The sequence below is a fragment of the Euprymna scolopes genome, chromosome 5 (genome assembly GCF_053919585.1).
Source record: "Euprymna scolopes isolate OS-2025 chromosome 5, ASM5391958v1, whole genome shotgun sequence".
NCBI lineage: Eukaryota > Metazoa > Mollusca > Cephalopoda > Sepiida > Sepiolidae > Euprymna > Euprymna scolopes.
In genome coordinates this window covers 7,605,062-7,632,841 of record NC_136486.1, presented here as the reverse complement: position 1 = coordinate 7,632,841, position 27,780 = coordinate 7,605,062, and positions in this window count along the sequence as shown.

Genomic DNA, 27,780 nt, shown 5'->3' with positions numbered 1-27,780 from the left:
AATCCGCAACGAAATATCATAAAGTCCAGCTAATTTGTTTTAATTACATTAAGTTTAACTTGTTAGTATTTTTGCGAATATAATTTTACTTACTTACTCGGCCCATTTACATTACTACTTGGACACAGAAAATAAAGCTTCAGAAACTAGTATCTTCATTTCCATTCAGTCATTATCGTATGGAGAAGATATTGTTAGTTTTTCTGTCTTTTCTTTGCTCTACATTTAGTAGCAAAGTAATCGCTCGACTAAGTCTCAGTGTCTGCCTCGTCTTTATAAAATATTTACAATAAAATGTGTTTAACTCCAACCCTTTATTATAATTCCCCCAAATACAAACACATTACATTTCCAAGACTTATGCTTCTTTCCTTGGAAAACGCGTCCGTTGATCCTGATATCGTGTGTTGTTTCACGACTAACTATGACGTGGTTATTTTCAAATTAAATGTAAACAAATGATTGTTAAGCTGCCCTCCTACATAGTAAAATCCTGCAAAGTTTTAACTTGAATACTAATCATTACTTGTTAATCAAAAAAATCGTTATTACCATTTCAGGTGCTCGTCTGAGCTCCAATATCTCGCCCCCCCTTCGCCAATCTCTCACAAAAAACATCCGTCTGGCTGAATACTGTCAATAATTTTCCCCACTCTTTAGCTGTGCTTAAATCCAAACATAGATTCCATGACCAGAGCTTCTTTCTCAGAAGTGCAAGACTGTGGAACTCTCTTCCGTTTGCCTGTTTCCCGCCTGACTACAACTTGGATGTCTTCAAGTCTAACATAAACAAATTCCTGACAAACCGCTCCCTTAAGTAAGACACTCTATCAAATATCCAATACTAATGATTACTACAATACTATCTCATTGATTACTGTACACGCAATAACCCTTACCCCTGAGTGGCATCCAGGCCTTGATAAGTGGTGACCTCCATGTAAAAACAAACAAAAAAAAAACAACTAATGATGACCTGGTTCGAATCCAGTTCGTTTCACAAAATAATTTTAGGATGTTGGTAACCTTCTCGTCGCGCCTCCTATAAGTACTAGATATCTGATTAGGAAGTTATCAGGGAACCCAGTATCAAGTACAGAATCTTTGTGTTGTATATCAATACGTGGAAGAGTTAAGTTCCATTGTTACCATGAAATTGCAATAGCGGTGGACGATGAAACTAGTGTTCATTGCTTTTGATATAAAAGAATATTAGAAAATAAATATTTGAAACAATAAGAGCTTGAAATTTATTGATAAATGAAATATTTTAAACTAACAATAAAGTATTTAAAGAGGTTAGGTTAGATAACCAAGGATTTGGAATTTTGTGGAGCAATATAATGTTAGAATAAATATTTGCAATTAAAAATAAAGAGTAAGATTGACCTGTACAGGTAAAGTGCTTAATTACACAAGAAACTGTTATGATATATTCACGCATGAAATATTTTGTATGCATACAAAATAGACATGTTTTCCTGATGGTTTATTTTGACAAAAGTATCTTTTTCCACAGCGTTAAGCCACCAGATTGAAGTTAAACAGTAAAAATAGTTTTCGAGAATATGTCTAATGTGTAAGTAACACGCACCAGCAATGAGAATTACACGGATTATTTAACATTGTCTACACACTAGACGATACTGTCACAAACAATTGAAAGTTTATATGAACCCGGTTGTATATGCATTTAAAGATGCACTGTACATAATATACAAACCCAGCTATGCTACATATTAGCTGTATAACGTTTGGATTAATCGTGTATTAATATGCAGTTGCTTTTTAGTAAAGAAAAAAGAAAAAATACTAATTACAATGTCAAGCTTAGACATCACCATAATATAGCTGGAATCATCTGGAAAATAAGGAAATATACGCTAGAGGATATAATATTAAATGCAGGGAATCTAAAGCAAGAATGAAGATAGATTGATAAAGCCAGGATTGGGTAAACCCATGAATATTCAATTTAATAAAAATACATATCAATTTTTTCATTTTCCTAAAGTCGTATTTCTCAGAAATAAAAGCTACCTCTACATCGAGCAAGCACTTGATCCTTATATGAGATGCATAGATATTTAAATGTTTCGTTATGCATATTCATCTTTTAAACACTTAGTAAAGGAGTTGAGAATATAATTTCCCTTTTTCAACTTTATCGTTAAAGTGTTATAGTGCGTCATTCTTTATCGTTTCTCTGTCTTACTGGAATTCAGAACGAGAATTCCTCTAGTCTGGTGGAGTATCTAATTTCATGTTGCTAATTAAGGCAACATCATTTAGATAAGCTACATCTTCTTCGTAAAACACTAGTGTGGATTGTCTACACCAGGGCGTTCTTATTTTTGCTGCAAATATTGTTTTTTTATAACTGCTAGTACAACGTATCTTCATGTCAGGTTGTCCTGACGAACCCTTGTAAGTTATCTCAAGGCTCATTTAACACTTGTTAGTTTTAGCCTCGAGTAGCATTCGGGTCTTGATAAGTTGTGACCCCCAGATAAAATAAGATTACGCTTAATATGCGTATCAAGTTAGCGCATGTTTCACTCTACAGAAGCAAACTTCGATTTTAGACTACAACGATTACGTGTGTATAAACTTTGCAGAATGAAGCAATGCAGGCACCAATACGATCAATATCAACCGAGTAGTAAACTACACTTAACTCGAGAGAATTGAAAAATGCTTCGAACATAACTTCCGGTTAACAAAATAATCAATAAATATCCACTATGAATCAATATTTAAATAGACAGAATAGAATAATGAATTCAATACACATATTACACGTCAGATAAGTAAATACCGATATATTATCAAAACAACTAGAATCACACTCAATATGGAACTTATAAGAGCAACAAAACTAATAAAACAGAATTTCAAAGGTTATCAGTCAAATATACCCGGTGAACCAAGTGAAGGAACGATAGAAACAATTGCACTTAACAAAAGACGTTATAATCTTTAAATACTCCTTCAGATGCAATCTATGAGATGGTGGGTTAATGTCTGGCATCAGAGAGGATGCCGTATGTTTAGCTAAAATAAAGTGATGGGAAATAAAGCAACTTGTCTTTCTAGACCGCATGGTTCGCAATATGAAAGCCCCACCATCATTGATCTTTTGAATAACGTCATTCATGGACACTTCACACCTTCAAACTTGTATTATCTTATAAGTAATTTTTTTACACAGAATTTCCAAATGGGAAAGGAATACCCTGAAACTAGTCGACCATTAAAATCGTTCCACAGTACAATTTTTAAAAAATACGTGTTTTTTAATATCAGCATGTTTCAATTAATCGTGTACACTAGAGTATTTCAATTTAAATATTGTTTTCGCTGTTAATTTTTCAAACAGTGATCAATAATAAAAATTATTGCAACTAGTGCTAATGTATGTATAAAATAGTTGACTATTTGAAAAATCTTATGGAAGAAATGATTTTATCTATCTAATATTTAGCTTGCTTCTTTAGTATATGTAATATTACAATAATATACAGAGTGGAACGATAAAAATTGCTACATTAGAAAAGACAACATGATTCCATATCCGTTTGATGAAAACAGGTTTTCTTTTGAGTCGAAGACCATCTACTAGTTGGCTAGTTGTGTATAAATCCCAGGAGTGATAGCACCCTTCTGTCATGCCTCAAAGTGACACCATGTTCACTGTACAAAACATGCTATCTACGATCAAAGTAATGGCAACAAGACCATTGCCAGTATCTTTAAAATGCCTCGCTGAATTGTCACAAAATACAAGGATATAGCCAGGGTGCTGAAAACAAAGTTTTCGGCCAGGGTTACTGTTTCGTGTGGTTTCAAATGAAGGCAACATCATTCAACCTCACATTATGAAAGTCGGCTGTAAAGTCAACATCAAAGCGTACCTGGATGTTCTAAAGAGTGTGGTGATCCTTGCATACAACTATGAGACTGCTAGCAGACCCTGGGTGTAGCAGCAGGATTCGGTCTACAAGTCTAAAGAAGCCCAGGTTTGGCTTCAAAAGGAATGCTACTATTTGTACCCTTTCTTTCACTGGAACTCTTTTCCTCCGAGCTGAACCCGTTGGCTACTGAGTTTGGTCATACATCGAGAACATCACCAGCATGACCTCTCAGAACACGAAAGCTACCCTGATCGCTGCCATCCACCAAGTATACGCCGAGCTCCCGCTTGTATTATGTTGTGGGAAGGGTATCTATATGAAACGAACCGTGTATATAAAATGTTTTTCTAATAAATGTGTGTATAAAGAGTGTATACGTAACCTAACTGAATGTCAAGTAGTTCTACTCTGTTGTGACTATGTGGGGCCATATCTACTTATATATGTAACAGTCTATTTTACGGCCCGATTTCTCTTGTCTAGGTGTTGATGCGTACGTGTGTGTCAGATATGTATTTACGACATACCTTTTAAACTGCGTTTTTATCCTTCTGTCTTTTAGTCTTCCTGTGAATTCTACCTGTCTTTTGATAGAGCTGGAATCTGTTGGGCAAAGACGTTTCGAACGATCCAAGATAGTGAATAATATTTTTATAAAGACTTTATTTCGTTTCTCAGGTGGCGTTACGCAACATAATAGTAAGTAAATATCTGGCCTCTGTGTTTCTCTTAATCTCTATTTAGGATACGGCACCTCCCTCTCAGGGGGGAACACCCATAAACACATCCGCTCTCTTTGATGTCTGAAATCAAACCTAACACTATTTCAAGTAAACTGAAACACGTGACAAACGACACGTACTACCGCTCAGCTGTCCAGACTCCTTCTGGTGCAAACTTGACCGGTTCACCGAGTTTTACATGTGCTGACATGTTTACATAACCAATGGTAACATTACTTCACGTCTCTTATTTACTTCGCCATATATATAGATAGATAGATTAGTAAATAAATAGATAGATAGAGATAAACAAATACATGGATAGACACACCAATAATCAGATAAATTCATAGATTGATAGAAAACATACAACTTACTCTTCTGCTCGAACAACAATATACCAATCCAAGTTATGACAACAGAACACTTGCCAGCATCCTTTAAATGCATCGATAGATTGCCAGCTCACATATTCGAAGTCAGCTTGGAATTCAACATCAAAATATACCTGGATATGCTGAAGCATACAATAATCCCCGGATGCACTCAGGTTGCTGCTAGCAGACCTTGGGTGTGGCAGTAAGACTCGGCGCCTACCCACAACTCAAAAGAGACACAGGCTTGTCTTCAAAAGAAATGCTACAACTTTGTACTCTTCTTTCTTTTTCTCCCCCTTCTTCCCCGACCTGAACTTGGCGCTTGTAGAAAAGACATGCTCCCAGTTGTGGACCCGTATCCAGGTTGTGATTGAGTCTGAAAGCGGCCACATTTAATAGTTGTTCGCTCTACTACGAAGTTGTAAAATAAAGATGTAGTGTTGTTTTCATTGGGACTACAACGTTATTGTTTCACCCTGTATATCATTTTGGTACTGCTTTATAACTTTGCCACATAAAAATGATGTTGACATATAATAACTATATTGATTAGCGAGTAATATAATGTCGCTAAAGTAAATGATTAAGGCATTACCTATTTTAAAATGAATTACTTTCAAGATTTAGTTATAGCAACTCATGAAATAAAACAATACAATTTCGAATAAGTACAATTAAATTTCACAAAGATCCAAATGATAATTTATGGTCAAAATGTTTATTGTTTCGCAGAGACTTCAAATGATTCAGTTTAAAAAATGTATCTAATTTTTCATTAAAAACTCCTAACTGATACTGAAATTTTCTATTTTTTTATACTATTGGTCATGACAAACGCTCATTAATCCAAATATATCATAATTACTAGTAAATTGTACCGATTTATGTATAAAGCATCATTCAAATTCCACCCTTCTTCGTTATAGTTATTCTTTAAAATCGCATTTGTTTTAATTATTCAGACAAGTGTTTTACGGGTTACCTTCTTACAATGCAAATTGTCGTACTTTGGATGTTTTAATTGAATTTAAAGCATAAATAGCAGCGCTCAATGCTGGTAAGTCTTTTGTACTTTAATAATTACAAGAAACCGTCTAAAGCAGTGATTGCTATGGCTTATAATACACTGCCTGAAAGTAACTCACTCAAGCTCCTTGACTTAACATTCACAGTCAACATGAATTGAAACAAATTCATTGAAACAGTTGCCAGGGCTGCTGCGAGGAAGTTGGGCTTTCTCTACCGTGCTAAAAGGCTACTTCCACCTGAGGGTATCTTGTATTTTTACAAAGCCACGGTTCGCCCATGCGTGGAGTATTCTTTGGTCATGTACTATCAACTAAACATGAACCTCTGTTCTATCGCCGAAATGTGGCGTCCTTTTGCCTGCTTTAGAAGTATTTCAATGGAAAATGCTCTCAGCACTAGTACCCTCTCGGCGACCATACCATCGACAAACCAGACAAGTAAAAAAAAAAACAGTCTACGCTGTAGAGATCCCTAGATGCAGTAAAGCTTTCTACTCCAATAGCATTTTTACATTTCCACTCGGACTTCGTCACTTTAAAATTTCACCCAAAACACCTGCTTCCTTCACTGATTGACACACAGAAATTCAAGTGTAATGTGAATAGGTATCTCGCCGTAAAACAGCATGGATACTATTCCTGCTAATCCGGCCTCAAATATTAGCTCCTCACGATTAAGTTACCCTGTTACTTGTTTGGAGTGAAATGGCAATAAGAATGCGTATTGTTCCCGTTCTGCCAGTCACAATAAGGTAAAGTGTTTGTGCTTTATTAGTAATTTATTTCGCCATTTTTGGAGAATTGAACCTTCCACTGGAGAAGATTATCGGTTGTTTCTTTTACATCACGAGCCTGTACATAGATGAAAGAAAAAGATCTGATTAAAATTGATGCAGATTTCCTGATTTCACACAAAGTATATTTCGTTCATAAGACGCACTTAGAAAAATATACATAGAGATAATATCGCCTGAAGAATAATGAAAACACCACTTAAAAACAAAGGAGAATCATTTATCCAAGTTATTTAGATAACTTTGTAATCCATTTGTCTTTTTAAAATTTTCTATCCTGCCAAATTGCAATAAGCAGTTTATATGAACGAGATTGCATTCATATTATCCAATACTGATGCGCAGTTGCATTATCAAATGAAAGAAAGTGCAGTTGTATTATTAGATAAAAGCAAGTCTACCAATCCTGTTATCTGCTGGAATGACGTCATGGTAATTAATCCTATGAGAATAATACATCTTACTACACAATAAAGACCAACATATATGTTCGATCAATAAGACGCCTATGTATTATGCAGGAGGTAGCTCACAGAAGTCTTCTACCTTCATTTGCTTTCAGGGTGCAAATAAATGAAATCGGCTTACGTCAATAGAGTTGGCGTCTCGTGTTCTGTTTTATAGCGGAGAATTCTTTTTACCAATAAAGATAGCATCTACTAAGTGTAAAATCAATTTACAGCCATTAACCTACCTCTAACAGACAATATAAAAAAAAGAAAAATAATAAGTAGAAATTGTTGGTTACATAAAATTAGATAAAAGAATAACGAAGCTATTTGCTATTATATCTGATTGGGAATTTTATACATCATCATTCTTTTCATTTTATGTGTTTCATTTGGGCTCAGCACGCATGCGCAGTTCATTTTGGTCGTCACTTTGACGGAAATAGCGTGCTGACTGAGAGAGTGGGCATTTATCGCAGCCATTGACATTTAGATTTTGTGTTGAATGTTCTGATTTTGTATCCCTTTTTTATTTTAAAAGATTCGTCGTAGGTTTATAAGGTGTTATGTCTGTCGGTCGCTTTGTCTAATATTAAAGCAGTATTTTGTTTTGTTTTTCACGTGTATATTAACACATATTTATTTTTAAAAAATCGCCCATGAATCTCTTTAAGGTGCTCTGTCAGTTTGCCTTGTTTAAATGTAAAATCTCATTCATATTAGATTTCTTAATTTTTTTAGATGATTGTTGACTGGCCATTTAATTTGCATTCTTCAGACACATTTCTCATTTGGAATGCTAATTTAACAACATTTTTTTAGGATCTTTCTTACTAACATAGAAAACTGCACGGATTTTCAAAAGAACTCCTTGAAGAAAGGACGGAGAACTTGGTAAAATTACCTTTTAAATTTCCACTATTCTGAAAATAGCAAGTTCCGTCCTAAGTGCAGGTTACAGTAAATTATAATGTGAATTTCTATGGACTTCTTCCGTGGTCGTCGTAAATATAGATTCGGATCTTTTTACTAAAAATGACGTCATGATCTGAAGTCCGAGCAGAAAAGATACGTTGAAGAGTCTGAATGTCTATAATAAAATATTTTTACAATTTTTTTTTGCAAGCTTTTAGTGATTACTTATATGATTACATTCATGGTCGTCATTCTATTTATTTTATTCATATAAAACTTAATCGAATTTAAAAAAAAAAAACAGTTATTAAATCTGTATCTGTTTATGTTCCTATGAATTTGTTTTTCTTTTGTGTGTATTGATATTCACATTAAAACCATTTTTTCTATTTATTTAAAAAGAAAATACAATTTTCTTATATATGGGTTGTGGAATTGCATTCATTAGCAAAAGATCTGGCTCATTTGCATCTTTTTAAACCTTCATTTTAATTAATTCCCTATTAGTTTTTTTTCGGGTTTCTTATGGAATGATCATCTTTAGTTAACTATTACGTGTAATTATATTCATGCAGATATCTACATGATTTATACTTGCATAATATTTGCGTAAAAGTTCACAGTAAACACAAAATTGTTTCCATTTATGTATACGTATATATTTTTGTTTACTCAGTCTATTTATATCTATATAAGTGAACGTGCCTGTGTCTTTGTGTCTGTCTGTGTGTCTGTCTGTCTATGTGTGTACATTTCCCTACGCAATAACTCTGACAATTTTAAGTCTGAAGACTCGAAATTTGATATACAGAGTACTGAGATTTGGAAAAATCTTTATAATCTGTTTTCGGCTAAATATTTAGCCCTTTGCGAACTCTACCAAACTCCTCCGACAATTTTGGCTCTAAACACTTGAAATTTTAGAAAGAAATTCCTTGGGAATGAATCTAACTTAATATTTTGATTTGAACCTAAAACAATAAATGTTAAGGGGTTATAATATGGGTAAAAATTTTAAGAAATTGACATCTGCGGTCTCTAACAAATTACTCATACAATTTCTGGTCTTAACATTTGAAATTTTACATAAAGGGTATTCAGAGATAGGGCAAGGTTTTCATCGGTTTGGACGATAATTTGAGCTACAGATATATAAATCTATGTATGTATGTTTGCATGTTTGATTAAAACTTTCGACAGAGGCGACAGATTTTTACAAGATCAGTATCGTTTTTAAGTGCAACCCTTCAGACGACGAATACCGAAAAACTGGCTAAAAATATTAATTTCTTTATCCTTAACTGGGCAGTTCTCTACAGGGAGGGGTTTCTTTTTCCTCCGATATTTTTAAAAGTAATCCCCTCTTTTCGATTGTTTAGCCTTAATTTTAACCTGCGCCACTTCCGTTTTGACGGTGGTCATAACAGCAATAACGTCACGCTTTTCCCGTTCTTTTCCTCTTTCACGGTAAGAGCCTTCTTTCCTACTACCACTATTTTTTGCTCAACACACCCCTCCAAACACGAAGGCACCTATGCTTGTATATATATATATATATATATATATATATATATATATATATATATATATATATATATATATATATATATATAAAATATATATGGCGATTAATCTACACTGAATATTCCGCGTTTCATCCACTCTAGGACTCTTCAGCCTTACGTGCGAGTTTTGTGGTTGTCTGTCGTTTTTATATACGCCCATTCTATTGAGATTTTAGTTAGCCAATCAGCTTTCTAGTATCCACTGCGCCTTTCCTATCAGCCAATAAACATATAATTACCGGATAAAGGCCTATTTGACCCCTGGTTGACCTGTTCCTTTGTGTGTGCTCTATTTTGCCTGGATATCTAGTTTCTTTACCTGATTAAAATCTAGGTTAGTTTTTTTTAGTTCATATATTTTATATATAATATATATTATATAGTATATATATATATACATACATATATATATATATACATATATATATACTTACCTCCTGAAACAATTGAGCACTCTCTAAAGAATTTATTTCACCACATTAAAAATAGATATGGAAAGAGTTAATTTCGAAATATCACTAAAAACCATCCCCACAGCTAGCAAGCATAGCTATATTATTAAATTAATTAAAAAAAAACAGATGAACTAATACGCTGAATACAATGGCGAGCAAATTACTGCCTTAAAAATGAAAACGTAAGCAAAAAAGAATCCTATTGTGTTAAAATCCTTAAAAATGCGAAAACAGTAGACCTACTGATAAACTTTGAAAATTACCTTTTAAACGTAATTAAAAACTTAAAATTCCTCAATCAACCTAATAATCTCCAACGGAAACTACACAAAATCGTTAGAAACATAAACAACTCTAATAAAATCTTTGTAAAAGCAGATAAAACTAGAAAATGTTTATAAAATAGATAAACAAGGATATAAGAAATTAATCACAGAAAAAAAATACAAAACCTACAAAAAACTAGATACAAACGAATGCGACTACATAGATATAATAAATACTGAATGTAAACACATTACCGATAAATCAAAAATTAGCGATAAAGTTTGCAAATTAAACCTAGAGAGGCAATCATTCTGCTTAAAGACCAGAAATGGGACTTTAATAATAATCCCATTATCCGCTTGATAAACCTAACTAAACAAGAATTTGGTAAAATTTGCAAAACAATACTTTCTAGGGTAAACAAACAAATCAAACAAGACCTAGAATTAAACCAGTGGACAAATACTGCTGAAGCAATCACCTGGTTTAAAAATATAGAACACAAAGATAAATGTACGTTTATACAGTTCGACATCATAGACTTCTATTCCCCGATATCCGAAGAACTTTTTAACATTACCTTAGAATTTGCCGAGGCATACACTGATATATCCTGGGAAGGAACCAACATCATTAAAAAATGTAGAAAATCAGTTCTAATAAATAACAATAACCAATGGATAAAAACTAAAATGACAAGTTCGTTTGATTTGGCGATGGGTGCCAGGGATTCTGCAAAGTCATCAGATCTTGTCGGATTATTCATTCTATATACCCTCACAAGCATAGTTGATACTACGGATATCGGCCTATATAGAGATGATAGATTAGCTATAATAAAAGATTCCAACAAAGTCAAGGGAGATAACTTTAAGAAAATCATACACAAGGAAATAAAAAAATTAGGCCTAAAAGCAGACGTATCAGCTAACATAAAAATAACAAAATTCCTGGACGTCACCTTAAATTTAGATAAATAAAAACATATGAACCCTACTTAAAAGATAACGCTACTCCAATATCACCCACCATCAATTATAAAACAAATTTCTTGCTCGATCGTAAGTAGACTCAGCAATAACTCAAGCGATGAAAATGCATTTAACAGGTCAACCAATATCTATGAAACAGACCTAAAAAATAGGGGATACAAAAATATTGGTATCAAATATAAGCAAATTAAACACCAATAACTATAATAAAATTAAAAATAGAAGAAAAAGAACTATAATTTGGTATACGGCCCCATACAATCAAATGCGAAAACAAAAGTTGGCAAGAAATTTCTAGATCTTATTAAAAGACACTTTCCCGCAACCAACCCTTTACACAAAATGTTCACTAAAAATACCTTAAAGTTATCCTAAAGCTGCTGCGAAAATTTAGAGATGATAATTAAAGCACATAATAACAAAATATTAAATAAAAACAATGTAAACAACAACAAAAAAACAATAGAAGAAGTAGACACTATGACAAAAATAAAACTAACACTAGCAGAAATAATAATAATAATAATAATAATAATAATAATAATAATAATAATAATAATAATAATAATAATAATAATAAACCAACCCCGGACAACAACAAGCATACTAGAAATAAAAATAAAAATACTTATAATGAACAAGATAAATGCAACTGTAGACACCGCACACTTTGTCCACTTTAAAATAAGTGTCTAACCAAAAGCGTAGTTTACTAGGCCACAATATTTGCGAAAGTACCCCTTAATAACAAGAAATATTATATAGGTATGACATCCTTAGATTTTAAAACTCAATATTATGACCACAAAAGTACATTCAACAATAAAAAACACCATTTGAAAACAACACTAGCAAATAAATACGTTTTTTTGCATAGGCGTCACCACTTATCAAGGTCAAGAGGCCACTCAAGGATAAGGGTTAAAGAGTGTACATTAGACATTGGACAATATAGTAATCATTTGTAATGAAAATGTGTTAAATTTGATAACTTAAATAAGAACGGCTCATCAAGAACTTATTTACGTTAGACTTGAACACAACCATATTGTAGTCAGCCGGAAAGCAGGAAAACGGAAGACAATTCAACAGGCGTGCAGTTCTAAGAAATATTGCAACATCCTCCATATTTTTTATAATGGGGAAGTCCCTTGTGTTTGTTCTGCTCAAAAATAAATATATATTTTTATATTTACTTAGACATAACAAAAATTAGAAATCATTTGGATCTTAGAATTTTAGCCTTTAAAAAGACGCCATTTTTCATGGTGTTATAATGTCAAAAACGAAAACTACAAAGATTCCTTTTTTTTTAAGCAAAAGTATTAGTTACGCATTAGTAGGTTAAAGTGTTAATACAAATAAAATGGATACAGTTTAACGTCTTGTCCAGGACTATGTTTTTTATATATAGAAATCTATATACTCTGAGCATTACCCCTAGGGTTTTCCGCTGATATTCATGCAAAAAAAAAAAAAATAAGAGCCTTCTCATAAGTGGAACTTCTGTTCTTTAGTTCCTTTTAAATAACTTAGGACTTGTTTAGCTCTTTTTAAATCCTTCATTGTCGGTCGTGATAATTTTTGTGACAGTTTTGTTACTGTATAGCATATGTCGGGCCTGGTTGCAGTCATCAAATATATAAGACTACCTATAATTTCGCGATATTGTGTGTCATTTATTATTTCAGATTCTGTGTGTATACTTTTTATTAATATCATTTTCGACCGGTGTAGAGCGTTTCAGGCACTCTCCCATTCCAAATTTTAAAAGTATTTTGTCGATGTATCTCGATTGAGTCATCGTAACAAGTCCTTTGCTTTGAGTAAATTATATCCCCAGAAACCCGGATATTTTGCCAAGATAGGTCATTTTGAATCTTCAACTTAATTTGTTCTTAACATCAATTAACATTATGTCACAATTTGATGCGATCAAAATATCATCGACCCACAAAACCAAAATCAGTAGTTTATCGTCTTTGTGTTGGGTATATAAACAGAGGTCTACAGCGCATTGTCTAAATTGTTGTTTAATAATATAATCATGGAATAATCTGTTCCAACACTGAGCACTCTGCTTAGACCATATACTGACTTGTTAAGTCGCCACACGCTATTTTTATTTTTCATTATAAATCCCTCTGGAGGGGTAATATAAATTTCACAGTCTATTGGGGCATTCAAATAAGCATTCCCTACGTCCATTTGATGGATGTCCAGGTCACATTGTGATGCGACTTGCAGTAAAATCCTGACTGCCGTTAGGCCTGTGGTCGGTGAAAACGTAGAAAAGTATTCTTTACCGTAAATCCGAGAGCACCCCTTAGCAACAAATCTTGCTTTGCACTGTTCTACGCCCGATTATGTACTCTTTTTTTTTGTAAAAACCCATCTGGTAGAAATAACATGTTTATCTCTTGGGAGAGGCACTACCGTATAGGTATCATTTTCGGTTAAGGCATCTATTTCTTTTTTCATGGCAATTTTCCATTCATCACAATGTTTTGAATTAATTGCTTCGTTGAAGCTTTTTGGCGCATTTACTATTGAACAGCAATAGTCGATTTGATAATCCTTTATATTGTCGACCACAAAAAAATCGAGTCGTATTCTATTTCCTTTGGGATATCTCTCGACTTTATCATCATCATCATCATCATCATCATCATCATCATCATGGACACTCTCGTTTCCGTCATTTTTATTGTTTTCGTTTGTTCTAATTATTTGAGGTAATATAATTCCATCCTCTTCATATGATGGGTTTTCGTCTTTACAATTAAACGTGTCTGTGAATTTTACACACCGGATTCTTTTTATTTTCTTTTTTTCGGGAAAAATATTAAATTGGCTGGATTGTTTTTATCGTATCCAAGAAATATACCTCTGTCGACTTTAATATTCAATTTACTTTTTTTCTCTGTATATGCGAAGCAAGTAGAACCAAATATATGCATTCTGCTTAAATTTGCTTTTTTTACCGCAGGAAGATTCATATAGAGTTTTTATAATGTTTTGTTAAAGCACCTGTTGCGTATATAGGCTGCCGCCATAAGTGCATACGTCCAGAGGTTTTTAGGGAGTTTTGATTCAATGAGTAGGAATCTTGCCATTTCAAAAAGTATCCGCCACGCACGTTCAGCAGTCCCGTTTTGGTGTGGCGATCTAAGAGCTGATGTTTCATGCCTGATATGATGGTTAATTAGTAAAAGTTCAAAGTCTTTATTGGTGAATTCCGTACCGTTGTCAGAGTGAATACACTTGATTTCACCGAAGGGGGCCTAGGTCGGCTAGATATTTCTTAGTTGCTAACAGGGTATCAGATTTGTTCTTTAAAAAGTAAACCATTATTAAACCTGAATGGTCATCTACGAAATTCAACACATATTTATAATGTTTTCTGGCCATCGGTTCTACGGGACCGTTTAAGTCACAATGCATCATTGATAGAAATTTTTTGGGGGGCCTTTTTGTTTGGTATCTTGTTTTGATAGTTTATTATTTTCCCTTGAGTACAGACGTCGCAGTTGAAGGTTTTTGATGTGTGTATTTGCATTCCATCAACTACAGTCGGCAACTTTTTTATATCACGAATATTGCAGTGTCCAAGAATTTGATGTCATGTCTGTAGATCATGGCAGGCGGTTTTTTGATGGGACTACGTTATTTAAATAATATAGTCTTCCATTTTCTTTAATGTCGAATACAGTCCCATTCGGGTATACCAGTTTTGATTTATTGGGGCTAAAGTTTATATTTACACCTTGTTTTGCGGGAGCTTCTACAGAAAATATATTTTGTTTAAATTTTGGGATTAGAAGAGCGTTTTCTACTTTATTGTTCTTTAGCAAGATTTTCGCATTGCCTCTTTTCAAAACGATATCATTGACTCAACTCCCGTCAGCTAGATCTACAAAATGATTTTGTGGCTTAAAGTTGGGATCAAAATTGATAAAATCAGATTCCTTTGTAATCACATGTGCCGTGGCCCCACAATCGACAAGAAAATGATTGTTTGCTGAAGCATCAAATGTACACGAGAATAAAAATGTATGTTCGCTAACAGAGCTCTCTACATTTTAAATGTAGTAGCCATTTTTAGTCCTGTATCCACATTGGAAACTCTTGTGATTAGGTCAGTTCACAATTATAGCAAATAATTTTTCTATTTTCTTTAGGAAAAAAATCCTGCTTTTGGCAAAGTTGCGTTTTTTTTATTCCTGGCATGGGTATAATTCCATTTTGGTCTTTTTATGTGTGTATTTTTAAATTTCATGATATTTGTGGATTCGTTTTTTTTTTTCTGTGATCATTTTGTCAGTTTCTTCGTAACTTCTGAGTGCTACCTTGAATTGGCTAAAAGTCATGTTTTTTTCTTTCTGGGTTATCACGGTGGTAAATGGCTTGAAATCACTCGGTAATCCCTTAAGGACCATGGAAATTAACAGACTGTAACTTATAACTTCAGACATTTTTAAAGAATTTTCAGTTGTCTCGGCTCTTATGATATAATCAGTAATAGTTTCGGCTTCCATTCGTTTTAGAGAGGTCAGTTCAGTGTATAAAGAAATAATTTTGGGTTTTCCTTTCGATAAATAATGCTCTCTCAATATGTTTAATGCTTTGCAGCCGTCGTCCAGGGCTTCTCTCATTACCAGTGATAGACTTCGGTCATCTAAACACTGCATTAATTCCGCAAAGACAGTTGCGTTCTTTTAAATGAAGTCGGGGTCGTTTCTGTTTTCAGGTTGTGTTTCTAATAGTTTGTGTAGCTTTTGGATTCGTAGATATCCCAGAAATTTAACTTGCCACAATTCGAATTTTGATTCGGATCTATCGAAATAAAGACGCACGCTGGGCGCATAACTTCTAGAAGTATAAGTCATTTTGAGTTTCAGAACAGTTTCAGATGGTTCGCTGTTACACACAAGTCCTGGGAGGTGACTTGTTTGTAGTAGACAGTTTCTCAGAACAAAATATTCTTACCGTGTCGAAATCCGGAAAAGAACATGTGAAATTGCTCTAGAAAAGGTTTAATATTTATGAAGCAATTCTGGTTTCTGATTGGTTATTAGCAGAACGTGAATTAATCTGATTCGTCAGTTCTTAGCAGCATCGTTTATAAATAGAATCGTCCGACTGTGTGGGATCATACCCCATTATCACTCCAAAATATTGCAACAAATATCTACCTCCGCATCCAACAGATACTATTGAACTTAATTTGATGGATCATTACATCAAATGCCCATAAAACTTTAAACCCGTTTGGCTTAGTTATTTCGCAAAATCTTCCAGACTAAATGTAATAGTTTAGTTATTAATAGTTATCCATCCGCATTTATCATTAAATGTGTTTCGAACCAGTTTGCTAAATATATTTCACTGCAGCTTATTATAACAATCGTCCATACAAAGCTTCAGCTAGATCGACCCAGTAGTTTTCGGGATAATGTGGAACGGTTGGACAGTCATAGCGATATATAGGTAGGTTACTGATTACTTGTACAGTGAGAAATTCTATAACAACGCCGTTTTGTTTGCCCGCCTAACAGGATTTGCTAGACAGTCTTTGATTGGTTTAATTTGAATGCGCCAGTTTGGCGCATACTTTTGTATACATGTGCGTTTATTTTTCAGTCTGACAAATGAACATGAAACGGTAAGACTCACACAGCGGTGCTCTATTATAGAGTGCCAGGATTTTACCTTCATTGGACAACATGTAGTGGGTGTACGAAGGACGTTTCTCTAAATACAGAGACAACATAATTGCTGAACTTATTTTACCCAATGTGGATATTCTACAGTGCTCGGCTTGATTATTCCTATTTCTTCCAGAGACCACTAGGTCCGAGAATATGCCATATTGGGCGACAACATTCACGCCGTGTTCATCATGTACAACGTGGCCATCCTTCTAAGGAAACCACGACTAACATTCCCACAGAGGAATCATAACTAAAGGCTCCATTGCGTATGGCTAGCAAATTCAGCCGTGACAAAGAACTTTCATTTCTGATACATCTTGAATAAAATTTGAGTTGAAGGTATGGCTTTGTTTGTGGTGTTTCATTTGCTACGTGCAGGGAGGAAATTGGGTGTATAGGGAAGACATTTCTTACAGTACATAATGAAAGCCGTTTCTTAAATGTTAATTGTGATCTAAATGCCTAAATCAGAGATTTTCTGTCCTTTGGCTAACGATATTTTTAGGAATGAGGAACACGACTCTGTTTTCAATGAGATGACCCGCCCAAAATTGATGAAGATGTAGTAAAACGCCATCTCTTTTCAATAGATGATATCTCTATTTCTTTTTCCCTATCCCACTTTCTTCAATGCTTACAAGTAGTTTGCCGCTTTCCGTAACTGTCAATTATATAATAATGTATTGATTAATTAACAACAGCGTTCGAAATTTTTGTGTTCGTATGTGCCAAGAAACCGGCATTAACGCGGAACGTGATAATATGAATTCCATCTTTTGAGCAACATTGAAAAAAATTAATTTTATGACTAATGTGAGCTTATTTTGTTATTATATATGTATAAAAAATTAACAGGGCCCGTTAACCGACGTTGCCCGTTGTTAGTATGCCCCATGCGTACAAGAATAAAACACTTATGTTGTTGTTGTTGTTGTTGTTGTTGTTGTTGTTGTTGTAGCTCAACCAGCAACTTGCTCACGTTTAGAACGGCTTTTAAAATGAATACCACTAACGTCTCTATATTAAAGATGGCTTTCGGAATAAACATCCTCTTTTATGAGAGGAGTAGCTGAGAGGTTAGTAATTTTATGTATTTTTGACAGAAATATATTTCACAGCAAATAAATTATGTTTGTGACGCATTTGAGTTTACAAATAATTAAAAGTATGTAAATTGCACCCAGGCGTCTTTCAAATATACATAATCGCAAACTACAATTGTATTCTGGCTTGTGACCTAGGTGGTTTTATGAATAGAAACAAAACATTAAATATTAGTTATTTGCTGCAAAAAATAATAAGTACCCCCTATGAAAAGTGCAAATAGCATCTAGTACCGTGTCGAGCAAACAAATAAATTCTTACTTTAATTGGCTTCGAATTAACCCTTATAACGCGTGAATGAATTAGTGGCCTAAATAAAAGTGTAATACGGCTGATTTCTCTCTACTCGTTTCTCTCCCACTCTCTGTACCGTCACTCCCTTCAAATCTCTCTGTGTGTGCGTCTCCTTCTCTCTCTCTCTCTCTCTCTCTCTCTCTCTCTCTCTCTCTCTCTATCTCTCTCTCCCTAATGGAGTAAACGAAATATTATAAGTACGAGGCAAAAGAAAAGTTTTAAAAAATCGATTGTTGTGTTTTACGTTTTTGCTAAGTAAAAACTGGCTAATAGTGTATACACAATACATTTGTGTGTTGTTGTGAACCTACGGTATTTTGGCCCAAAGTGAAACAACCTGCCCCTATTTTATTATATATAGGGAAAAGATTTCGTTTTATAGCTAGTACAATTGAAAATCTTAGTACCTACAGAATGCAGCGAAAAGCACTTTCTCTATAAGAACTAGGTTTAGTATTACACTAATTACACAACAAGTGCACATTTCATACGTAAGGCTCAAAAGTAAAAAGACATTATGTAAGTGTGAGGAAAAAATAACGGACAAAATTATGATCATTTTGATTCTAATCGTATGAATATTTTACGTTACACCAGTCCGAAAATGATGAAAATGGGGAATAATTCGATCTGTAGTCTAATGCTCTGCTTCTAAGCTATTTATTTATTATAATAAAAATGTTTTGGAAAGAAGAAAGTATTTGCAGAAATTTTATCATTTTTGAGCGTGTGTAACGTAAAATATATTTTCTTGTAAAAATATATTTTTTATCTATAAGAGGGAAAAGCTATTTTTAATATCGAAAAAAATGTATACTTATCGGATACATGTCCGTAGAAAACATATATAATAACCTGTCAGACATATGAATAAGATTTGTGTGCAATTTGCAAAAATAGGCATAGCCGCTTAGGAACCTATGAGAAAATAAATCTTTCACACAAAATGACTTGGATATACATATAGTACAGATGAAAAAGTATTTTATTGTGCTATTTTTAATTTTCACAAACATTCGTTTTGAAGTTTTAATGCAACTGATGAAGTAAGGTTTATTAATATATTCGGTTTTCCAAATATTTTTTCAAAATCTATAAAATGGACCAGTCTGCGAAAATTGTTTATATGTTACTATGTAAGAATATCTTATGAAATATAGGGAATTAATGACTTCTCTGTAAAATATTATCTTTTGTGGGATTTTTATATTTTATTGATTACATTTATAGCACCTTTTCTGAACCTATTATGAGAAAAACCCATTAAAACTTCACACATAATTTAACCAAATAATTATGCAATAACTTTTATTTTATATACGTTTTAATTAAACATACATATTGCTAACGTATCCAGCTGTCTGTACATTATAGCATCGTTACCACAAATGAACCAACTATGTATGTGTTATTTTTTCATGCCCCTTTCAAAAGGTCGACCACGTTAAGTAAAGAAAAAAAACGAATTTAACTATAAAGCCCCATGTAACTAGATTACAATAATAAAAAGTTAATTATTCATTCATTTTTTAATTGAATGAAAATCATTGTGAAATAAATTCTATGACGGGCTTTAGCTTATATACAGGGGTGATATCCCTATTGTAAAATAGCCATGGTTTATTCAAATGCTATAATATGTTTCCTAATTTTTGTTTGTATTTTACTATATGTGTTGTAATTAAATCTATGCTTTTGTGTTCTTTCTAGATCTATGTCCTGCTCTATGTAAATCTGTCGACCTAGTCCACAAATTCCAAAATTTCATCATGACAAGTTTCAAGAAAAAATACACGATTAAACCCGGTTCTCCAACTTCCAACGTAGACCCCTACTACCATGTCTCCTTCTCCAACATCAGGGGTCTTCTTTCTAACCTTCCAGAGGTTGAAACCCAATCACAGGAGACTAAACCAGACCTTTTATTTTTAAGCGAAACTGGCATTGGACAGGCTATTTCCCTAGATGAGTTTGCAATTTCAGGATACTCTAACTTAACTTCTAAATCTGACCCCCATGATCGCCATGGGCATGGAATATGTGCCTATATTAAAGATAGCTTTCCATGTGGGAGGGACATCTCCAGGGAAGATCCTAACTTACCCTATATGTGCTTCCGGGTTGCTTTAGCTCACACTACTGCATTTATATTTACTCTCTATCGCCCCCACAACAGCGGAGTTACTATCTTTCAAAGCATATCTGAGAAAATTGACCAAGTCCTTTCTACTTATCCTTCAGCTAACATTCACATATGTGGAGACTTCAATGTTCACAACGTCGAATAGTTGACCCACTCAAACAAGACCGATGATGAGGGGAGGTTCTGTCATGATTTCTCCATTGCCTATGACCTCACTCAGATTGTTCAGGAACCTACCCGTGTGCCCGATAATGACGGCCAGTATGCGAGCCTACTAGACCTTTTTCTCACAACTTGCCCTGAACTATGTTCAGTTTCTGTTTTGTCGCCTCTTGGATCTTCCGACCACTCTGTTGTATCAATTAAGATAAAAATGAAATGTAATAAGTCCCCAGACGTACCTCTTCATCGTACAGTATATCGATACACTAAGGCTGACTGGGATAGCTTCCGTACATTTATATCTGATCTACCTCTGCATTCCATGTTTAAAAAGGATGTGTCCTCTATAGTATTAGACCTAACTGAATGGTTAATTGTAGGTATTGACCATTTCATACCCTCTAAAAAGTTTCAGCAAAAACCTAACAGCCAGCCATGGTTCTCTCCAGAATGTGCTGCTGCCATTGCGCACAGAAATCACTTTTTCCACTGCTTCAAACGTAATAGATGTATGGAAACTAAAGCCGCTTTCAGGACTGCCAGCAACCATTGTAAGAAAGTAATAAGGAACGCAAGAGGGTTGTATGCTCAATCTGTTAAGTCCAAAGTATCTGAGCAGCGGCTTGGTTCCCACCAGTTTTGGCAAATAGCAAACAGAATCCTGAACAGAAGCGTGTGCTCCATCCCAACTATTATCAATGGACCTGAGGTAATCTCGTCAGCATCAGACAAAGCCAAACTCTTTGTCAAGAACTTTGCAGCTAATTCTACCCTTTGCGACCAAGACCGCCAACCCCCAATATTTCCTCCTGTATCAGAAAACACGCTATGTGATATACGTATATCTGTACGTGATGTTGCGAAGCTAATCAAAAACCTTGATTCGAGTAAAGCAACTGGCCCTGATGGTATTCCAATTATAGTACTCAAAAAACTTCAACCTGAATTAGCGCCCATACTTACAAAACTGTTTAAACGTTGTCTTAAGGAGAATAGTTTCCCATCTCCCTGGAAAATCTCATCAGTATGCCCTGTATTTAAGAATTCAGGTGATCGCTCATCCCCCTCTCAGTACAGGCCAATAAGTCTCCTGTGCGTCATGAGTAAGTTGCTAGAATCTGTGTTAAATACAGAAGTAATCAAACATCTCAACAAAAATAACCTTCTTAGTGACACTCAATATGGTTTCCGTTCTGCTAGATCTACAGCAGATGTCCTTACAGTTATATCGCATAGGATTAGCAAATCTCTTTACGGTGGCAATCATTCTAGGGCAATTGCTCTTGACATATCTAAAGCCTTTGATAGGGTATGGCATAAAGGTTTACTTCATAAGATCGCTAGCTATGGTATAGCTGGAAAAGTCTTCTCAATTATTAAATCATTTCTTTCTGATAGGTTCATAAGAGTAGTAGTTGAGGGGCAAAAATCAGAAGCTCACAGTATTAATGCCGGCGTCCCTCAGGGATCCATCCTGGGCCCAACTCTTTTCCTGATCTACATTAATGATCTTCCAAATCATATCCTTACATCATTTGTAGACATTTATGCTGACGACACTACCATTTATGGTACCACATCTAAGACAGTAAACGACCAAGTTCTCTCCAATTCTCTCTCCTCTGATCTTGAGCACGTAGTACAATGGGGAAAGGAGTGGCTGGTTACTTTTAATGCATCTAAAACCAAGCTTCTCTCTTTACATCATCAACATTCTAATTCACATTTGTCATCAATTGAAATGAATGGCTCTCGTCTTCAGGAGGCCTCAAGTTTTGACAAGCTTCTGGGCTTGACCATTACTCCTGATCTTAAATGGAACACGTATATCAAATCTGTTGCCATGGCCACTGGAAAAATGGTGGGATCTTTCTATCGATCCAGTAGATATCTCACTGCTGATGCTATTCTCTACCTATATAAGAGCCAGGTACGTCCAAGGATTGAATACTGTTGCCACATCTGGGCAGGAGCTGCTAGAAAGGACTTGTCCTGCCTTGATAGAGTTCAAAATAGACTTCGTAGCCTCGTAGGAGATGTCCTTTTCTCCTCCTTGCAACCTCTATCTCACAGAAGAGATGTTGCGAGTTTGTCTCTGATGTATCGTTATTTTCATGGAAAGTGTTCAACTGAGCTTCAATCTATGGTCCCCCCTCGCCAAACTTTCACAAGAAACACTCGTCTAGCTGTAAACACTATCAATAATTTCCCCCACTCTTTATCTGTGCCTAAACCTAAACGTAGATTCCATGAACAAAGCTTCTTTCTTAGAACTGCACGCCTGTGGAATTGTCTTCCGTTTTCCTGCTTTCCGGCTGACTACAATATGGTTGTGTTCAAGTCTAAAGTAAATAAGTTCTTGATGAGCCGTTCCATATAAGTTATTAAATTTATCAAATTTTCATTACTAATGATTACTATATTGACCAATTTCTACTGTACACTCTTTAACCCTTATCCTTGAGTGGCCTCTGGGCCTTGATAATGTGGTGATGCCTTTGTAAAAAAAAAAAAAAAAAAAAAGATCTATGATATTAATTTAGTTTTTTTAAAATCTTGAAGGGAGAATACGTGAAGTCAAGTGTTCCATCCCGCAAGAGATTCTTTTGAAATCAGTTGAAACGGTTCATGGTCGACTTGAAAGTCTGATGGCGAATGGTGGTTCTCATATTGAATTTTTAATAAATGTACATGTAAAATACTTTCGTCTCATATTCATTTATTTGAGAAATTATAGTTCAAAAATGTATTATAGTTATTTTAGAATAGGGACTTACTTTTGGACTACCCTGTATATGCAGTTTTAAAACAGATCAATTTCATGTATTATCTGCAACACTATTTCTTAGATTATTAATTTTGTTGAAACTTGTTGAGGTAATATATGCTAAAAACAGCCTATCCTGCCTTGGCTTGGTGGCTTGGTGGGGCATGCCCTTTTCTCTACCATGTAACGTCTTTCTCACAGAAGAGACGTAGCGAGTCTGGCTTTGTTCTATCGTTATTTCCATGGCAAGTGCTCGTCTGAGCTCCATTCTCTGCCCCCCTCGCCAATCTTTTTCAAATAACACCCGACTAGCTGAAACCACCGTCAATAATTTCCCCACTCCCTATCTGTACTTAAATCAAAACGTAGATACAATGAACAAAGCTTCTTATTTAGAACTGCACGCCTGTGGAACTCTGTTCCGCTTGTCTGTTTCCCTCTCGACTTCAACCTGGATGTCTTCAAGTCCAACACAAACAAATTCTTGATGAACCGCCCCCCCCAAGTAATGACACCTTACCAATTCTCCAATACTATTGCTACACTATCCCTTTAATTAATGTACACACAATAACCCTTATCCCCGAGTGGCCATTGGGCCTTGATAAGTGGTGAACTCCATGTAAAAAAAAATAACGTACTTAAATTGGATTCAGGTCTTTCAAGTAAACTTATTTCATATTTGTATTACGGCATCCTACGTCTGTGTGATTCTTTCAACCTATAAAGCCAACGGCAACGTTTATTTTAGACAATTGCGTGACGTGTTAATGACTATAGCGGCAGCGTTAATCTCGCAAGGTAAATGAGAAGTTCTTCAAGGTGCGTCTTCATAAAAAAATCTAAATTACCATTTGTACGTGCGCACTTCGAAAATATTAAAGAAAAAAACAACACTGTATAAATGCTTAAATTAATTATAAAATATTGCCTGGAGAATGTTTTCCTATTTATGAAATATTGAATCAGGATAATATATTTTATAAAGAAAGTAAAAAGTAAACCCTATAGAAAACATTGGCCGATAATATCATCAAGTATATTATTCTTAAATTTTATAAAAGGTAACATACAGATAAGTGTAAACGATTATGGAAAATTAATTTGATAAATAATAAAAGTTCATAAATTCCCCAAATAAAAAAAAATGTATTTATAAATTGGAATATTGGATCCTGATCACTAACATTGATTTCATCATTTTAATCAGATGAATTATTATTATATCGCCAATTCTGTATTGATTTTACACTGTTCCCTATTACATCTTTGTGATCCGAAGAGTTAAAAAATATTACTGCTTGAGATTCGAAATAAGAAAAAAACCTTTGAGCACTCCAACAGAATCTGCTACCGTATAACGTAAGGAAAGAGTGATATAAAGACTTGATAATTTACGCAGTTTACCGTAAAAATATTTTTAATGCGTTGTTTCATGCGTGTGAGGTTCTCAGTTTTCAATATTGACCCTTAGGAGCAGTTTTATCGGCTGAAATACAAACTGACTTGGTTACTCAGTGGCCTATCAGTTATATATCAGGATGCAAGTCTGTAGACCAAATATTTACATTGGTAGTTAGGTAGAGACCGTTTTCTACACTTCGACACACACAAAAAGATCAATTTATATGTATAAATATATAACATATAACCATAAGTGAGCGTTGAAGATCATAAGGAACCAATTAAGCCGCTAAAACATTTAATCCTTCCTTTAAAATAACGCACATATTTTTTTCGTTAACTCTCCAAATTTTCCCTATCATAAAAACGCTAAAATTGCTGGAAAATGAACATGATATTATATCCAATTTATCAGCTAAACTGATTACATGGCCCTACGTTTGCCAGATCTTTCACGTTATTCGCAAGTGATCGCCCAAATAAACAGAATTCTGTGTTTTATTAGTGGGTGATGGCTGAGTGTGTATATCTGAAACAGCACGTAAGGTTTTAATTCAATGTCGTCTTAAAAATAAGGAATTTGATTGGCTAATGTTGAAACGCTTATGTAATTTTAACAAGGCAAGACAATACAAATAAGATAGCCAACTAATAAAACTTTAAATAAAGTAAAAACGTTTAGATAAAAAAATCATGGATTAAAAAGTTGTTTCATCTACGTCTTCAAAGTATGAAAGTATGGCCTTGAAGGATTTTACGTGTAAAGACCAGTTTCATGTTTGCATTTGAAATGATTTTCAGAATCAAATATTCTGGATAATTTACTTTAATACAAACATCTTTTTTATTATTTAATTTAATGTAAATATATTTTAATTTTACGATTTACCAATAAATCTTAAATAAAAAAAAAAACTTTTCACCGACAAAATGTAGTTTGCTCCAGGCTAAGCAATAAAAAGAGAAAGAATGGCAATATTTACTATATTTATCATAACTTAGTTTATTGTTAGCATGAACAGTGATTATAATCATATAGTGATTATTCCGTATGCCATGGAAAAAGACTAATAATAATCCATTTATATTAAGAATCATGGGAGGAAATATGATTTTCTGTGACTTTTTTTTTACACACCACGTATCAAGGTCCGGAAGCCACTCAGGGATAAGAGTTATTGCAAGTACATTACGTTAGTGTGAAGAATTGATGAAGTGTTTACTTAAGGGGGCGGTTCATTAGGAATTTGTTTACGTTGGACTTGAAAACATCCAAGTTGTAGTCCGGTGGGAAGCATCCAGACGAAACAGAGTTTCACAGGCGTGCAGTTCTAAGAAAGAAGCATTGTTCATGGAATCCGCGTTTTGATTAAGGCACAGACATAGAGTGGGGGAAATTTTTCACAATGGATTCAGCTAGACGGGTGTTTTTTGGCGAGGGGGGGGCTTCTGAAAAAATAAGAAAAAATGATAGGGAATACTGATTATTTTCATTTAATAGTTGTCAGGAATGTTAATTTAATGTTAATTTGACAGATGGAATTTAAGGTAACCATAATATAAGCAAATATACGTGACAAAGCCCAGCAAGTATATTTAAGCTACGTGCAGACATGACGTAATAATATATGGATTTGATCATATAGAGGTACTTACGGGAGGGGATCAGCTCGAAACGCAACGCTTTAGTAGAAAGATTGGGTTTATTAAGTTTTTCTGGAAGCACATATCAATTACATATCATAAAATAGACATGTTTAAGTTGGGTTTGTGAAAATTAAAAAATTAAAAACAGGGATGAGGCAGGATTCCACACAAGAAAGTAAACATAATAATACAAAAGTTTGACAAGTGATATTTTCATCTTATTATTAGAATTTTGTAGAAAATGATTTCATACTGTTTCGAAAAAGAAGGTTCTTTTATGCATATTAGTATGACATTTCAAATCTGTCTGTTATATAATGCAATTATGTAAATGTATAAGGGTGACAGAACTACAAATAAAATGTGTACACATATATACATATAAACATATATATATATACATAACTATAAACATATATATATACATACATATAAACACACACACATATATACATATATATATATATATATATATATATATATATATATATATATATGTCCACATATAGCGTGCATTAAGGCATAATTTCCTTCGGTAACTCAACCATTGTTAAAAACTTAAAACACAATTTCAATAATATTTTTTAAATTTTTCTAGTAATATTTTTATATACTATTCCTCAAATCCTTTATTTGTCATCTGAATACAATTATACGACAAATTCGTTTATAATATGGACTGATGATATAAGAATATCATATGTGATTTTAATTACTTAGCTTTTTCCTAATATATATTATGTGCCTGTTTACCTTGTATAGCATTTTCTATCCTCAGGGTATTGCTTTCTGAAAAGTATATATTGCATTAGCTTCTTTTACAATGAGTATGTATGTGTTATATATTTATATGTGTATATATAATATAATACAATATAATATATATATATATATATTAATGGTAGTTTAACTAATGATAGTTTCAACGGTTTAAGATAGTGACAGGTTACCACTGGGTTTTTTTATTTCGTTCTAAATTCCTATGCCCGAGCACATATCAATTCTGATTCAGTATACATTTGTAAATATTTAACAATAATTGTTCTCCTGATGATCATGAAAACATA